The sequence below is a fragment of the Hyla sarda genome, chromosome 4 (genome assembly GCF_029499605.1).
Source record: "Hyla sarda isolate aHylSar1 chromosome 4, aHylSar1.hap1, whole genome shotgun sequence".
NCBI lineage: Eukaryota > Metazoa > Chordata > Amphibia > Anura > Hylidae > Hyla > Hyla sarda.
In genome coordinates, this window is record NC_079192.1 from 337,927,270 (window position 1) to 337,940,589 (window position 13,320).

Here is a 13,320-nt window from a genome sequence, read left to right on the forward strand (position 1 = left end):
CAGTAAAAGATTTTTCTGCATGTCCACAGCAAACTCTGCAGCATCTGCTGGTTTATTGCAGATTTCAACTTTCCCATTAAAAAGTCAGTAGGGAAAATCCTCAATAAATGTGTAATATTTTCAAGAAAACAGTTGACATGCTGCAGATTCAAAAACCTGTACCTGCACCTCTCTGCAGAGAGAGGATAAGATTTACAAAATGTCCATGTTGATAATCTGCTTTATAGGCTATGGCTAGAGATAGGCAAATTTTTTGAAAAATTCCATTCGAGGGCAATAAGAGGGCAAGTTTGGCGCCAGTAGCCACGGTAATTCCAGCTCCAATAGTGTATGATTGCTGTAGTGTAGAAGTTGCTGCATTGAAAAACCCGTACGTGTATCTTAGAATCAAGCAGGTGGTCCGCCATGAGGCGAGCTACCCCCTGTCCCAACCCCTGCCTCTCAGCGCCTCCCCCGATGCTCATAACTGAGTGTCCTGGGGGCCAAAGCCTTTACTTTGAAAAAATACTGTATTACCAAAAAACCAATATAACAAGGAGATCACATGATGGCGCAATGACAGAGCCTGGAGATGGCAGCAGCATGACAAGACTATAGGGCGGCACTATGATAGAGCTTGGATGTGGCAGCAGTATGAGGAGACCATATGGCAACACAATGACCTAGTCTGGAGGTGGCGGCAGCCTATGTAGGCCACAGAGCGGCACAATGACAGAGCCTGGAGGTGGCAGTAGCATGACAAGACCATAGAGCGGCACAATGACAAGAGTCTGGAGGTGGCAGCAGCATGACGAGACCATAGGGCGGCACAATGACAGAGCCTGGAGGTGGTAGCAGCATGAGGAGATCACATGGTGGCACATTGACAGAGCCTGGAGGTGGCAGCAGCATGAGGATAGCATAAAATGGCACAATGACACAACCTGGAGGTGGCAGCAGCATGAGGAGACCATATGGCAGCATAATGACCAAGCCTGGAGGTGGCGGCAGCCTATGTAGGCCATGGAGCGGCACAATGATAGAGCCTGAAGGTGATAGCAGCATGAGGAGACCATAGGGTGGTACAATGACAGAGCTAGGAGGTGGCGGCAGCATGAGGAGACCATATGGTGCCACAGTAACATAGCCTGGTGGTGGCATCAACATGTGGAGACCATATGGTGGCAGAATGGCACAGCCTGGAGGTGGTGGCAGCCTATGTAGGCTGCAGAGCGGCATAATGACAGAGCCTCCAGGTGGCAGCAGCATGAGAAGACCATAGGGTGGCAGAATGACACAGCCTGGAGGTGGTGGCAGCAGCATGAGGAGATCATATAGCAGTACAATAACAGAGCCTGGAGGTGGCAAGAGCAGCATCAGGAGCCTTGAAAGTGACCCAGTGACAGAGTGGGGCAGTAGGTGGCAATACCAGTACTCGCTGACTAAGGTGGGTGAAAGGAGCACTTGGCATCAGATGTGTGGCATCAGGTGGGTGGCAGGATCAGAATAGTAGCTGAGGCAGGTAGGCAGAAGAAAACAGTCTCTCGGTGTCAAAGTGATCGTGTGGCACATTGGTCGATCTAGTCTGATGCATCAGGCATTGGTGGGTGGAAATCGTGTCTGATCCAAGCCTGATTCATCTTGACAAAGGTCAAGGTCAAAATCTCCACATTTTTGGTGGACAGGCGAGTTCTCCTTGTTGTTAATATGGCCCTCGCTACACTAAACACCCGCTCTGATGCCACACTACTGGCCGGGTAGGACTGCTTTTCCATGGCAAACTCTGCTACTTGCAGCCACAAATCCAGTTTGGCTGCCCAGAAGTCCATCAGATCTTCAAAGTGTGTTGGCAGGGTCATGTCCAAGTATGCCACCACCTGCTGGTTCAGGTCCTGCTCAAGGTCTACCTGCTGCTGCTGATTAGCTGCTTCAGTATGCGGCTAAGAAAGCTACTCATCAGCGACTGTGGACTCAGGCTGCTGCTAATGGAGTTGGTACTGCTCCTGCCACCCCTCTTCCGCAGCCATGGCAGTGGAACGTGAGCACAGAGGGCCACCCCAGTCTGACCTGAGAGAGGATGGATGATGGCACAGATAGGCATCAGCCAACTGACTACGTAGGATGTCTCTGTAGTAGGTCTGTTTGTCCTCCCTCTTTGTGAGTGAAAAAAAAGAGCCAGAGGTCATTCCGCTGCCAATTGGTGAGAAATCGGCAGTCACTACGCTAGCAAGTGAGCATGCATCGTGCCATTTGTGCATGTCTGCGGTAATGATGTTTGCGCACGTCACGCTCTCAGAATACCTAGGGCCTGCGTCAGGACGTGGTAACGCCGGCCCTTGAATTCTGGGAGCGTGACGTGATGTGAGCGAACATCAATACGAGGCCGACGCACATAGTTGTACGGCACTAAACTTGGGGCGGGGACATCCTGAGTTCCCGGCAACTACAGGTGAGCCGGGTACAAAAATAGGAGCCGAAGGCTGAGCGGCTTTAGTCTCTGCCTCCCGCTCCAGGCACTAACACTGCTGGCCGACAGGGCGAGCTGCCGATCCGGGATAGGGGCAGGAGGACGGCCCGGCACAACAAGCACCGGCTCTGCTCGGGGGTCCGGGCCAGCTCGGACCTCCAAGCAATTGCTTGGTTTGCCTGTCCTGTAGTGACGGGCCTTAACAAATGCACGGCAAGGCAGTGCAGCACGGAGGTGATAGAGCCTCAAGTTTGAGGCTTCACCAGGCACACCCGACATACCTCGTGCCCATGCCTATGATATGCTAAATAAAAAAAATTTGCAGTATCTTGTAATACCTTTTTTATTGTACTAACAGAATTTTGTAGAGGCAAGCTTTTGGGATTCCTCCCTTTATCAAGTCAAAAGCAAATCTAAGCTCACAAGTAGAAGACACAGGTTTCCTCTCACAACTATGCAGGGGTTAAGACAATAGATGTGGATAACTTTGAAGCTCTCTGCTTTTAAGGAAAACAGACATTTCAAATAAATTATATATTGATTTACAAATACAATATGTCTACTTTCATCATAAAGTTGACATGTTTTTACTTTTTGAAGACATCAGAGGGCTTCAAAGTTCAGCAGCAATTTTCCAATTTTGCACAACATTTTCTAAATTGGAATTTTTTAGGGACCAATTCAGTTTTGAAGTGGATTTGAAGGAACTTCATATTAGAAATACCCCACAAATGACCCCATTATAAAAACTGCACCCCTAAAAGTATACAAAATGACATTCAATAAGTTTGTTAACCCTTTAGGTGTTTCACAGGAATAGCAGCAAAATGAAGGAGAAAATTCAAAATCTTCATTTTTTACACTCGCATGTTCTTGTAGACCCAGTTTTTGAACAAAGAGTACTAAGAGAAAAAGTCCCCGAAAATGTGTAACCCAATTTCTCTCGAGTAAGAAAATACCTCATATGTGTATGTCAACTGTTCGGCGGGTGCAGTAGAGGGCTCAGAAGGGAAGGAGCAACAATAGGATTTTGGAGAGTGAATTTTTCTGAAATGGTTTTTGGGGGGCATGTCGCATTTAGGAAGCTCCTATGGCGCCAGAACAGCAGAAAAACCCCACATGGCATACCATTTTGGAAACTACACCCCTCAAGGCACATAACAAGGGGTCCAGTGAGCCTTAACACCCTACAGGTGGTTGATAACTTTTCGTTAAAATCGGATGTGTAAATGGAAAAAAAAATTTCACTAAAGTGCAGTTTTCTCCCCAAATTTACCATTTTTATAAAGGGGAATGGGAGAAAATGCCCCCCAAAATTTTTAACCCCATCTCTTCTGAGTATGTAAATACCCCCTGTTAGGATGTTAAATGTTCTGAGGGCAAACTACAATGCTCAGAAGAGAAAGACTCACATTTGGCTTTAGGAAAGCAAATTTAGCTGAAATGGTTTTTGGGGGGCATGTTGCATTTAGGAAGCCCCTGTGGTGCCAGAACAGCAAAAAAGGATGACAGCTCCGACAGCTCCGATCATTCTTATTTTCCGGGCGATCGGGTCAACAGTCACCTGATTGGCCCGGATTGCCGCAAATTGGCAGTCTCAGGACCCCCCTAGGCAATACCACGGGATGCCTGCTGATATTTATCAGCAGTCATCCCGGTCTGATCACCGCCCGGCGAGCGGCGGTGATTGGAAATGCAGAGGGCGTACGCAGAGGCCGGTACGCCTTCCATTCTTAAGTGATGGGACGTGAGGGCTTATCCATTCGTCCTCCAACCCCAACAGGTTAAAGGGGTACTCCAGTGGAATTTTTCTTTTAATCAACCAGTTCCAGAAAGTTAAACAGATTTGTAAATTACTTCTATTAAAAAATCTTAATCCTGACAGTACTTTTCAACTGCTTTATAATACAGAAGAAGTTCTTTTCTTTTTGAATTTATTTTCTGTCTGTCAACAGCGCTCTCTGCTGACACCTCTGTCCATGTCAGGAACTGTCCAGAGCAGGAACAATTCCCCATAGCAAACCTCTCCTGTGAACAGACAGAAAATAAATTCTAAAAGAAAAGAACTTCCTTTGTATTATACAGCAGTTGATAAGTACTGGATTAAGATTTTTAAATAAAAGTAATTTACAAATCTGTTCAACTTTCTGGCACCAGTTAATTAACATTTTTATTTTTCCCACCGAAGTACCCCTTTAATTACCAGTCTCTCCCCTGCTCCCACCTCCCTCTCCCTTATTCTTATCCTTATCTATGAAGTCTATGTTTCTATAGCAGGACAATTTATGGCCCATCTTAGTGTGAATTCTCCACATCTATTGTCTAAACCCCTGAATATTTGTGAGATGTAACTTGTGTCTTCTGCTTGTGAGTTTGGATTTGCTTTTCACTTGACAAAGGGAGGAATCCCGAAAGCTTGTCTCTACAAAATGCTGTTAGTCCAATAAAAAAGGTATTACAAGATACTGCAACATTTTTTGATTTTGCATCTGCATCACTGGATTAACCTGTTGGGGACGAAGGGCGTATGCATACGCCCTTGGTCCTGGTACTTAAGGACGAAGGGCGTATCCATACGCCCGTGTGAATTTCGGTCCCCGCCGCGTGCCGGGCGGGGACCGGGCCGGGGTGACTGCTGATATCTATCAGCAGGCACCCCGTGCAAATGCCCAGGGGGGTCATTAGACCCCCCCCCATGTCGGCGATCGGCGCAAATCGCAAGTGAATTCACACTTGCGATTTGCGCTGATTCCGGGTCATTACGGGTCTATGGTGACCCGGAATAGAAGGGGGATCGCGGGTGTCTAAGACACCCACAATCCCCCTAAAGCGATAGGAGTGAGGTGGCACGGGTGCCACCCCTCCTATCCCTGCTATTGGTGGTCTAGACGCGACCACCAATAGCAGATCAGGGGCGGAGGGGTTTACTTTCGTTTTCCCCATCCTGCCCACCCACAATAGGCGGGGCAGAACGGGGAAAACGAAAAGGAGCGGCGCCGGAGTCCACTTACCCCTCCGGAGGTAGCGGAGCGACGGGGATCGGCGGGCGGCGACGGAGATCTGCAGAAGAGGACGGCTCCCGGATGCGACGGAAGCCGGTGAGTAGTTGCCTAGCAACATCTAGAGGGCTACAGTCTGAGACCACTATAGTGGTCTCTAGACTGTAGCCCTCCAGATGTTGCAAAACTACAACTCCCAGCATGCCCAGACAGCTGTTTGTTGTGTGGGCATACTGGAATTTGTAGTTTTGCAACAGCTGGAGGTCTGCAGTTTAGAGACCACTGCACAGTGATCTCTATACTGCCCTCTAGATCTTGCAAAACTACAACTCCTAGCATGCCCACACAGCTGTTTGCTGTCTGGGCATGCTGGGAGTTGTAGTTTTGCAACATCTGGAGGTCCACAGTTTGGAGATCACTGTTCAGTGGTCTCTAAATTGTAGCACTCCAGATGTTGCAAAACTACAAATTCCAGCATGCCCACACAGAAAACAGCTGTCTTGGCATGCTGGGAGTTGTAGTTGCGTACCTCCAGCTGTTGCATAACTACATCTCCCAGCATGCCCTTCTGTGATCAGTCATGCTGGGAATTGTAGTTTTGCAACAGCTGGAGGCACACTGGTTGAAAAATACTGAGTTAGGTAACAGAACCTAACTGAAGGTTTTCCAACCAGTGTGCCTCCAGCTGTTGCAAAACTACAACTCCCAGCATGTACTGACAGACCGTGCATGCTGGGAGTTGTAGTTTTGAAACAGCTGGAGGTTCCCCCCCCCCATGAGAACGTACAGGGTACATTCACACGGGCGGGTTTACAGCAAGTTTCCTGCGTCAAGTATGAGCTGCGGCAAATAAAAATGAAAAACGTATTGTACGGCAGTGTTTCCAAAATGGAGCCTCCAGCTGTTGCAAAACAACAACTCCCAGCATTTCCGGACAGCCACTGACTGTCCAGGCATGCTGGGAGTTTAGCAACAGCTGGAGGCACCCTGTTTGGGAATCACTGGCGTAGAATACCCCTTTGTCCATCCCTATGCAATTCCTAATTTATTCCTCAAATGCGCATGGTGCTCTCTCACTTTGGAGCCCTGTCGTATTTCAAGGAAACAGTTTAGGGACACATATGGGGTATCAACGTACTCGGGAGAAATTGCACTACAAATTTTGGGGGGCTTTTTCTCCTTTTACCCCTTATGAAAAGGAAAAGTTGGGGTCTACACCAGCCTGTTAGTGTAAAAAAAAAATTTTTTACACTAACATGCTGGTGTTGCCCTTTACTTTTTATTTTCACAAGAGGTAAAAGGAAAAAAAGACCCCCAAAATTTGTAACGCAATTTCTCCTGAGTACGAAAATACCCCATATGTGGGCGTAAAATTTTCTGCGGACGCACAACAAGGTTCAGGAGTGAGAGCGCACTATGTACATTTGAGGCCTAAATTGGTGATTTGCACAGGGGTGGCTGATTTTACAGCGGTTCTAACATAAACCCAAAAAAATAAATACCCATATGTGATCCCATTTTGGAAACTACACCCCTCGAGGAATTTAATAAAGGGTACAGTGAGCATTTACGCCCCACAAGTGTCTGACAGATTTTTGGAACAGTGGTACGTGAAAATGAAAAATGTAATTTATTTGTTTGCACAGCCCACTGTTCCAAAGATCTGTCAAAAGGCCAGTAGGGTGTAAATGCTCACTGTACCCCTTATTACATTCCGTGAGGGGTGTAGTTTCCAAAATGGGGTCACATGTGGGGGGGTCCACTGTTCTGGCACCACGGGGGGCTTTGTAAATGCACATGGCCCCCGACTTCCATTCCAAACAAATTATCTCTCTAAAAGCTCAATGGCGCTCCTTCTCTTCTGAGCATTGTAGTTCACCAGCAGAGCACTTGACGTCCAAACATGGGGTATTTCCATACTCAGAAGGAATGGGGTTACAAATTTTGGGGGGCATTTTCTCCTATTACCCTTTGCAAAAAAGTAAAATTTGGGGAAAAACCAGCATTTTAGTGGAAAAATATTTTTTTTCATTTACACATCTGACTTTAACAAAAGTTGTCAAACACCTGTGGGGTTTTAAGGCTCACCGTACCCCTTGTTACGTTCCTTGAGGGGTGTCGTTTCCATAATAGTGTGCGATGTGGGGGGTTTTGCTGTCCTGGCACCATAGGGGCTTCCTAAATGGGACATGCCCCCCAAAAACCATTTCAGAAAAACTCACTCTCCTAAATCCCATTGTTGCTCCTTCGCTTCTGAGCCCTCTAGTGCACCCGCCGAACACTTGACATACACATATGAGGAATTTCCTTAGTCAAGAGAAATTGGGTTACAAATTTTGAGAGGATTTTTTTCCTTTTACCCCTTTTAAAAATTCAAAAACTGGGTCTACAAGAACATGCCAGTGTAAAAAATGAAGATTTTGAATTTTCTCCTTCACTTTGCTGCTATTCCTGTGAAACACCTAAAGGGTTAACACACTTACTGAATGTCATTTTGAATACTTGGAAAATTGGAAAATTGTTGCTGAACTTTGAAGCCCTCTGATGTTTTCCAAAAGTAAAAACTCATCAATTTTATGATGCAAACATAAAGTAGACATATTGTATATGTGAATCAATATATAATTTATTTGGAATATCCATATTCCTTATAAGCAGAGAGCTTCAAAGTTAGAAAAATGAAAAATTTTCAAATTTTTCATGAAATTTTTGAATTTTTCACCAAGAAAGGATGCAAGTATCGCCGAAAATTTACCACTAAAATAAAGTAGAATATGTCACGAAAAAACAAACTCGGAATCACATTTAAAAGTAAAAGCATCCCAGAGTTATTAATGCTTAAAGTGACAGTGGTCAGATTTGCAAAAAATGCTCCCGTCCTTAGGGTCATAATGGGCTCCGTCCCCAAGGGGTTAATACAGCTACTCAAATTTACTATATATATTTATAGTAAATCTAGTCACTAGATTAAATACTAAGTAGCCTGCTGCAGTATGTAACAATATACATCTGCATCCCATTCTTTTAGAGGATGCTAATAGATTTCCAGTCAACGCCACACACAGGATGGTGATCGGAACGGAATGACTGCTGATATCTATCAGCAGCCATCCCAGGACATCAACCCCCTTGTCGGTGATTGCCGTGATTCAATTATGACCCGCAAATCACAACTTTTCCGGGCCAATCGGGTCATTGGCGACCTTATGGACCTTAAAATCAGGGTGATTGGTAATGTCCGAGAAAGCACCAATAACCCTGAAGGATAGGCGGGAGGTGGCAGGGTCTGGACTGACCGACCAATTGCAGGAGGAGGGTGATGTGGTGGGTTAAAAGCTAAGATAAAGTTTGGGAAAAGGGGGAAGTCCACCCAAGGAAGTCAGGGCAGAGGGGGAGAACATGGCGGTGGAGGGCTGCAGAGGGACGGCCTTCGGCTGTCTGGACATGCTGGGAGTTGTAGTTTTGCAACATCTGGAGTGCCACAGTTTGGAGACTACTTTGCAGTGCTGGGATGCTGTAGTTGTAGTTTTGCAACATCTGGAGGACAGTAAAACACTACATATACACACACTCTTACACAGTCGCCCCCCCCCCCCAATAAAAATGAAAAACGTCTCACGCGGCACTGTTTCCAAAACAGAGCCTCCAGCTGTTGCAAAACAACAACTTCTAGCTTTGCTGGACAGCCATTGACTGCCCAGGCATGCTGACAGTTTTGCAACAGGTGGAGGCACCCTGTTTGGGAAACACTGCCATAGAATATTTTTGGTTTTGGAGTCAAGTGCAATGCTTGCATCTGGGTCCGCCCCTATGAATATCCCTAATTTAGGCCTCAAATATGCCCCTGCATCCCTGACTGTCTGGGCATGCTGGGAATTGTAGTTTTGCAACAGCTGTAGGCACACCGGTTGGGAAACACTGAGCTAGAGTCTGTTTACTAGCTCAGTGATTCCAACCCATGTGCTTCCAGCTGTTGTAAAACTACAACTCCCAGAATGCACTGACAGACCTACATGCTGGGAGTTGTAGTTTTGAAACAGCTGGGGGTACACGGGTTGGAATCACTGAGCTAGAGTCTGTTTCTTAACTCGGTGTTTCCCCACCAGTGTGCCTTCAGCTGTTGCAAAACTACAACTCCCAGCATGTACGGTCTGTCAATGCATTCTGGGAGTTATAATTTTGCCACAGCTGAAGGTTTGGGGCGCTCCCCCATATGAAGTGGGTTTCCATCTACAAGTGTGAGCTGCTGCAAATTTTCCGCCGCAGCTCAAACTTCCAGCGGAAAACTCACAGTGGAATTTTATGTGCAAAATTGAAAGCGTTATTATTTTTAGAAGGTGATGAGGAAAAAATTAAAATGCAAAAACGGAAAAACCCTGTGTCCTTAACCCCTTAACGACGCAGGACGTATATTTACGTCCTGCGCCGGCTCCCGCGATATGAAGCGGGATCGCGCCGCGATCCCGCATCATAACGCGTCGGTCCCGGCGCTCATCAACGGCCGGGACCCGCGGCTAATACCACACATCGCTGATCGCGGAGATGTGCGGTATTAACCCTTTAGAAGCGGCGGTCAAAGCTGACCGCCGCTTCTAAAGTGAAAGTGAAAGTGACCCGGCTGGTCAGTCGGGCTGTTCGGGACCGCCGCGGTGAAATCGTGGCGTCTCGAACAGCTGACCGGACACCGTGAGGGCCCTTACCTGCCTCCTCAGTGTCCGATCGGCAAATGACTGCTCCGTGCCTGAGATCCAGGCAGGAGCAGTCAAGCGCCGATAATGCTGATCACAGGCGTGTTAATACACGCCTGTGATCTGTGTAAAAGATCAGTGTGTGCAGTGTTATAGGTCCCTATGGGACCTATAACACTGCAAAAAAATGTAAAAAAAAAGTGTTAATAAAGGTAATTTAACCCCTTCCCTAATAAAAGTTTGAATCACCCCCCCCCTTTTCCCATAAAAAAAATAAAACAGTGTAAAAAAAAAAAATAATAAACATATGTGGTATCGCCGCGTGCGTTAATGTCCGAACTATAAAAATATATCATTAATTAAACCGCACGGTCAATGGCGTACGCGCAAAAAAATTCCAAAGTAAAAAAGCGTATTTTGGTCACTTTTTATACCATTAAAAAATGAATAAAAAGTTATCAAAAAGTCCGATCAAAACAAAAATCATACCGATAAAAACTTCAGATCACAGCGCAAAAAATTAGTCCTCATACCGCCCTGTACGTGGAAAAATAAAAAAGTTATAGGGGTCAGAATATGACATTTTTAAACGTATAAATTTTCCTGCATGTAGTTATGATTTTTTCCAGAAGTGCGACAAAATCAAACCTATATAAGTAGGGTATCATTTTAACCGTATGGACCTACAGAATAATGATAAGGTGTAATTTTTACCAAAATATGCACTGCGTAGAAACGGAAGCCCCCAAAAGTTACAAAATGGCGTTTTTTCTTCGATTTTGTCGCACAATTATTTTTTTTTCCATTTCGCCGTGCATTTTTGGGTAAAATGACTAATGTCACTGCAAAGTAGAATTGGCGATGCAAAAAATAAGCCATGATATGGATTTTTAGGTGGAAAATTGAAAGGGTTATGATTTTTAAAAGGTAAGGAGGAAAAAAAGAAAGTGCAAAAACGGAAAAACCCTGAGTCCTTAAGGGGTTAAGGGGTTAATATTAGTAAACAAAGGGGAATATTATCACTGTTACTGACTAAATCCTGTATACTGATATCAATATTACCGATAATACCAGTATACAAGGAGAAATATTATGACCATACATATTATATCATACTTGTCTGGATCCGGACTGGTATGCAGAGAGGACACTGGAGGTGGATCCTCTGTGTCAGTGAGGTGATGGCGTGGGCCGTATCAGGGGAACGGAATCTAAGGGGTTACAAGGCAAGAGCAAGGTCGGACGTAGCAGAAGGTCTGAGCAGGCAGCAATGGTTCGTAGTCAGGGGTAATGGCAAGGGTCTGGATACACAGGCTTGGGATACACAAAACGCTTTCTCAGGGCACTAGGGCATCAAGATCCGGCAAGGACAGGAAGGGGAAGTGGTTTTTTATATGTTTTGCTGGTGTAGGTACTGATTGGGCCAGGCACCAATTAATGGTGCACTGGCCCTTTAAATTTCAGAGAGCCGGCACGCGCCGGGACAGAACAGCAGGAGGACGGGGCAGGTGAGGTGATTGGGATGCGACCCGCGGGCCGCTACGCGGATCGCATCCCCACCGGTGATAACAGTGCAGCGCTCCCGGTCAGCGGGTCTGACCGGGGCGCTGCACGCAGAAGAACGTCGCGAGCACTCCGTGGAGGAGCAGGGACCCAGAGCGCTCGGCGTAACAATACTGTTACTGACCAAATTGTGTGTAATGATGCCAATAATGCTAGTATAAGTAGGAACATAATCACCATACATAATACTATCATACTGATAATGACGAAATCCTGTATACTGAGATCAGTATTACTAATTAAACCAGTATACAAGAAGGGAATATTATCACCATATATATTACCATCATACTGTTACTGAACAAATCCTGTATACTCAGACTAATATTACCAATAATACCTGTATACAAGGAGGAATATTATCCCCATACAGATTACCATCATACTATTACTGACCGAATTCTGCATACTGAGACTACTATTACCAATAATACCAGTATACAAAGAGAGAATATTATCATCATACATATTACCATCATGCTGATACTGATCAAATCCTGTATACTGAGACCAACACTAGCAGCATACATAATACAAATTATACCAACACACAAATGCTGGATAATACCACAATACTGAGTAAAAACCATTATAAAGGGACTAACAATACCAATAATACCAGAAAACAAGGGAAAAATAATACAGATGCTTTAGGAACACATTATACATCACACAGTTACTTACTAATGCACTGTAACTGAATAAAACCACTGTACACAGACTGGTCTTCCCCCATACAGTGCCCATACAGAGTTAGATACCAGCAGTACACAGGACAGGTCTGTATACCATATAAGTGATTATATACATGACAATAAAGAAGAATGATACCAGCAGCACACAAAAAAATCTGTGCAAAAAGTGGGTAGTTTATTCCATCATTCCAGTGTTACAAGAAGAGCAACGATTATATATTATCATAAATATCCACTACATTTAACTTTAATTTACAGAGAAGAAAATATCAGATCAGTATATTATACTTTGCTAAGATTAGGGCTGGACATGCATCAGTGTAAAGAAAAAGTCTGGCCAATGCTCAATTTTGCTATTTCTGACCATCTGGCAAGAAAAAGGGTAAAATCTGCTATTATTTTTCTTTAATATTTGTGCCAGGTAGAAATCATTTAACAACAATAGTCTTGGCAAATGTAGAATTCCGGATTATGGGAGCAGCCTACCAAGTAGAAAAATAGCTGCAGGTTATTGCAGGCATTGATAAATATACACTCATTCTACTCCGTAAGAAACAATAGCCTTTCAGATAAAAGGTAAAGCCGAAAAACAGTCCACAATGACCTATAAAATGTTACTAGAGGCATTCAATTTCGTTGACCTTCTTTTGTCCAAAATACCAAACTCTCTAAATGTCCTAGCTACAAATCACAGGAATTACTGTGAATCTGTGCAATTATAAAGTCCCTGGTAAATACTGTACTAAATAATATGTTCTGTCTTTGGGAAGAAGGCTTTGTACAATTTTAGCTACATCTACTAAATTAGTATCATTTTGGATATGAAACCATAGATTATCATTAACAAAGCTTATTCTCAGGCAGAGTTTAGCTCTTTATTGCCCAACCAGCAGCCTGTTGACTATTTGGGCACAAGCACAAGCCTAAAT